The sequence below is a fragment of the Chrysemys picta genome, chromosome 3 (assembly GCF_011386835.1).
Source record: "Chrysemys picta bellii isolate R12L10 chromosome 3, ASM1138683v2, whole genome shotgun sequence".
NCBI lineage: Eukaryota > Metazoa > Chordata > Testudines > Emydidae > Chrysemys > Chrysemys picta.
Window position 1 is genome coordinate 5,880,382 of NC_088793.1, and position 4,943 is coordinate 5,885,324.

At 60.1% G+C, this 4,943-nt stretch overlaps 1 long non-coding RNA gene across 1 annotated transcript; it reads left to right on the forward strand.

Moving 5' to 3' along the window:
- Positions 1-2,599: 2,599 nt before the first annotated feature.
- LOC135982126 (uncharacterized) lies at positions 2,600-4,061 on the forward strand. Its single transcript, XR_010599307.1, has 2 exons — positions 2,600-2,758; positions 3,358-4,061. It is a non-coding gene; the product is annotated as an uncharacterized LOC135982126 (long non-coding RNA).
- Positions 4,062-4,943: the final 882 nt, after the last annotated feature.

Sequence of the window (4,943 nt, forward strand, 5' to 3'; positions counted from 1 at the left end):
CTGTTTGAACTAGAGCACGTCTTTTAGAAGCACATCCAATCCTGAGTGTGTGCTCAGTGTCCTTCCTCATGTAAGTGGATAACAGCCTACTACTGCTGCAAGCTCACAGAGGGACTCCTTTTAGCTCAGGTAGGTGAGGTGTATGCTGTTTGCCTCTAAAGGCCTGGGTTCAAACCCCACTGAGATAGAACGGAAGAGGGGTTGGTACAAATGTAAGTGCTCGGGGGCAGGATAGAACAGGTCTGTTTTCACTCCTGAATATCCGGCGGTGCACCTGCCCCGGTGTTTCAGTGGGACCAGACAGAACACACATGGGGGCTGATGAATGTCTTGGGTGGGGCTTTCACCAGGTCTTAACAGAGAAACTGAGACTAGGGGCTCTGTGCCTGGGGTGTGTTTGGGGACGGGCCCAGGGGCTGGGGTGAGGCCAAGAGCAGCTTTATGGAAAGCCGGGTGGAGCTGAGCAGGGAAGGAGAAGCCCAGGGCCCTGGGGAGGAGCCTGCTGGGGACTGCGGCCAAGCGGAGTCCGAATAGCAGGGGACGCCTCGATGCGCAAAGGATCGAGGTTCCGGAGCAAACGCAACCATCTCCTGCTGCAAGTCCCAGCGCTCTTACTAGTAACAGAGCACACACAGCGGGGCTGCACTGAGCTGGGGGGAGGGGGGTGCCAATGGGGAGACTGAGCCAAGGTCACAGCTGGGAATAGAACCCAAGAGTCCTGGTCCCCACTCCCCTTCCCTAACCACTACACCCTGCTGCCTTCTGCAGAAGATTGTTTTTTCCTAAGGCAGGGGAAATGCTGTAGCACATGTATTACCCCGCCCCCCGTCCTCCACCCACCCAGCACAGGGACCCCTCCCAGACGCCTGTATCTGACCGGCCTCCTTATCTGCCACCCACGCCTCTTTCCCGTACCCAGCAGCAATGCCACAGAGGTGGAGGACTGAATGGGGTCGGAGGCGCCTTTGCCAACTATCAAGCAATGGGCCACGCTGCCCATTCCTGCTCCTCCAGTGTCACTGTCTGCAGCTACCGAGCTGCCCTTCGCGGTGGTCTCCCGCCCGCCTACTGGCCAGGTACAGCTCTGCTCAGCTCAGAAGAGCCCAGCGCGCAAATGGAAAGACTGCAGCACCTGCCGTCTCTGTGACGTGCACACTGCCCGGCCCTGTACCAGCAGCCCTTCCACGGGAGCTGGGTCCCCCATTTAGGGCCACTGGGACCGTCGCAATTGTCACTTTACCGCAGCCTCTCTGAACGTCCCAGGGACAGCAAGGGCAGAGCTCAGCCCCGCCCGCTCCACAGGCCCCTGCCACACGAGCTGGAATCGGATCCTCCCGCCGTAGCTGTGTGCAGTATAGGGCTTGGGACACACACTAGAGCAGTTCTGGTTCTCTCCAGGAGTGGGCAGTAGAGACATGGCTACATGAGTGAGGCCAATACATGTGAAAGGGGAAGCCAGGCGGCTGCGAAGCTCTTCAGTTCCCAACCAACGGCTTGTGCTGCGTGCAGCTGTGCTTCGTCGGCCCCGCTCCATTGCTTTGGCCTGCGGCCGTTTCGGTGCCCTGTTGAAGCCCCAGCGCCTGCTGGTGAATGTCTGCCCGCAAAGGCTCAGGCAGGAGTGTCACTTGCCCAGCTGAAGGTGTCCCCCTGCCCCTGCGAGTCCCGCTCTCTTGGAGAGGCCAGCCCCGCTCCCTGTATCCAGCAGGTGTTTGTCCCCTGGTCCCACCTGAGGGTGCTCCTCCCCCAGGTAGCTTTGGCCCAGGAGCTCCAAAGACCCAGGCCTCTAGCTCTGGAGCTACGGGACAGCTCCCTTAGCTAGCAGCAGTAGCAGGTCCTTTATCCTGTCCAGGGGCTCAGCCACTAGAGGACAACCCTCGACCCATGATGCCACCCTCCACCACCCCCATGTTACATTTTCAAACAAGCACCCTTGTGCTTTCTCCCCTGCTGCCCCTCACGTATGGGAGGCGCTCCCCATAACCCACCCCCAAACTACCTACTATCTTCCGTCAAACCCCTCCTTTGCCTCTTGACAACGGTTTGGCTGCTGGTGTGCCAAGACCGCTGTCAAGCTGACCAATAGCATCTCAGAGTTTCCTTGGACTCCCCTGCGCGTCTCTTATACAGTACTTCGATTGGCAGAGCTTTGGGGGCAGGGACTGTCTCTTTGTTCTGTGTTTGTACAGCGCCTGGCGCGACGTAGGGCTTGGTCCCAGGACCAGGTCTCTTAGGTGCTACAGCTCAAAAACTCCTCCAGAAGCTCTGGGCCACCATTCAGTGGCCTGCCCCCTTTCCGACTGGTTAGGCTGCGTCTTTGCTGCTGGGAGACGCTCGGAGCACTGCAAAGAGCAGGGACGGAGCGACGGCAATTTGCGTGGCGCTGCCAAATCTCGTACATGTGGGGCTGGACCGGACCTCGAGAAGAGGTGCTTGGGGGGAGGGGCTCCCCGCCTGGCTCCTGTCCTTTGTCAGGGTGTTTGCAGACTCTCGGTGGGCAAGGCAGTCGCTCCCCACCCCTCTGCTCCCCCGCAGGGCAGGGGATCCAGCTCCCCGGGCTGTTTGTTGATGTTGGCAATGCTGCTTCCTGTTTTGTTCCCAGAATTACTAATTGCCTAAGCCCGGCAAAGAAAAGATCCACTGGCAGTGGAAGAAGTAAGGAACTGGGGGACTAAGACAGGGAGAGACGCCAGCTGCTCCTCCCTTACATTTCAGTTCGGAGCCCTGCACTGACCCCGTCTTTGAGCCCCAGGGGACAAAGGTATGTAACAGACCTGCTGCTGCGCCCAGCAATGGGAGCTGCTCTTTAGCTCAAGACCTAGATGTCTGGGGCCCTGGAGGTCAAGGGTTCTAGACCTGGGCTTCCCCACGGCGAGTGTGGTTTATATAATGGGTCTGTAGCGGGTGATTCATCACCAGTGGAGTTTGATGCCTGGCCCCTCCTCTAGGACTGCTAACCACAGGGCCCGTTGAGGGCCTGAGAGCTCATTACACAGAGGCCACCAAACAGCCCAGCTGGGCAAATAACTTTCAGGGTCTGCTGCTGGATTCAAACATTCAATCAACCCTCCACCCTTCCTTGTGGGTGGATTTCCTGTACCCGTCCGTGCCCTGGGATCGGGGCGGCCCTTCGTATTCCAGCCAATGATTTCCCCTGTAAAGCTGGTTCTCTCCCGGCCGGCGTGAACTCAGCTGAGTTCAGGCTGAAGGGAGAGGCTGAGTCATAGGGGAAGGCAAAGCAAACAGGGCTCTGGTGGCGGTTTCATGTGTCTGTGGCTCGCTGGACTGAAATGTTCCGACCAACCTGCCTGGCTGGACATTTGTGTGGGAAGCTAATGCCGGCAGTTTCCCCTTTCGCAGAGCTTCCGAGAGGGCGAAGCTAGGAGCCAGCGAGGTCTCCTCCACCCAACCGTGCCAAAATCTCCCTGTCCTCATCTGCAACCCCACCTGCTATCCCAGTGCCTGCGCTCCCCTGCGGCTGCCCCTCAGGCCTGACCCAGCCCTGGCTATTCCAGTCCTGGGCCTCCCCTAGGTCTGCTGATGTCCCTCAACCCCCACCTGCTACTCTAGTCCTGAGCTCCCAACCCTCTCTAACGTGACTGTCAGAGTCTGTCAGTGCCCAGCGAGCTCTTCCCTTGGATTCGACCGACGTGGGTAGGACCGGGCCAGGCAGCTCTGATCGCTCGGTGCAGAAAATCTGTGGCACATTGTAGTCGTCTGAAACTGACCAGCTGGGAGCAAGCGGAGTCGCCAAGCAAGGCACCTCCTGCGAGCTGCCTGTGTTTATGTTGCAGGCTGAAGCAATACGTCTCGGCAGCCCGTAGCCTGCCAGCAAGATGGCTGAGAAGCGGCGCTAGGGAGGTTAATGATGCCCTGGGACTTCTGATGGCCATGGAGTTTATGAGCCCGAGTGTTGTTATAATGCTCTGATTCACTGTATAATTAAAGTGGGCTTCGCCCCAGGCCTCTGGTACAGAAATAGCTCGGAGGGCTGCAAAATAGGTTGGGTAATTGACAAAATGAGTCTCCCAATGCCATTACTCTGGGGCCTGCCTTTATTAGTATTTGTTATTTCAAACGTCTTGCTGTTATTGTCCAGTTGCTAGGGAATTGTTCTGAGCTCTCTCAGCCCGAGCTCTGAGCTCTCTCTCAGCTGTCCCGGCTCCCGTCGGCCCGAGCTCTGAGCTCTCTCTCAGCCTGTCCCGGCTCCCCTCGGCCCGAGCTCTGAGCTCCCTCTCAGCCTGTCCCGGCTCCCCTCGGCCCGAGCTCTGAGCTCTCTCTCAGCTGTCCCGGCTCCCCTCGGCCCGAGCTCTGAGCTCTCTCTCAGCCTGTCCCGGCTCCCCTCGGCCCGAGCTCTGAGCTCTCTCTCAGCCTGTCCCGGCTCCCCTCGGCCCGAGCTCTGAGCTCTCTCTCAGCCTGTCCCGGCTCCCCTCGGCCCGAGCTCTGAGCTCTCTCTCAGCTGTCCCGGCTCCCCTCGGCCCGAGCTCTGAGCTCTCTCTCAGCCTGTCCCGGCTCCCCTCGGCCCGAGCTCTGAGCTCTCTCTCAGCCTGTCCCGGCTCCCCTCGGCCCGAGCTCTGAGCTCTCTCTCAGCTGTCCCGGCTCCCCTCGGCCCGAGCTCTGAGCTCTCTCTCAGCCTGTCCCGGCTCCCCTCGGCCCGAGCTCTGAGCTCCCTCTCAGCCTGTCCCGGCTCCCCTCGGCCCGAGCTCTGAGCTCTCTCTCAGCTGTCCCGGCTCCCCTCGGCCCGAGCTCTGAGCTCTCTCTCAGCCTGTCCCGGCTCCCCTCGGCCCGAGCTCTGAGCTCTCTCTCAGCCTGTCCCGGCTCCCCTCGGCCCGAGCTGTGAGCTCTCTCTCAGCCTGGGCCGGCTCCCCTCGGCCCGAGCTGTGAGCTCTCTCTCAGCCTGTCCCGGCTCCCCTCGGCCCGAGCTCTGAGCTCTCTCTCAGCCTGGG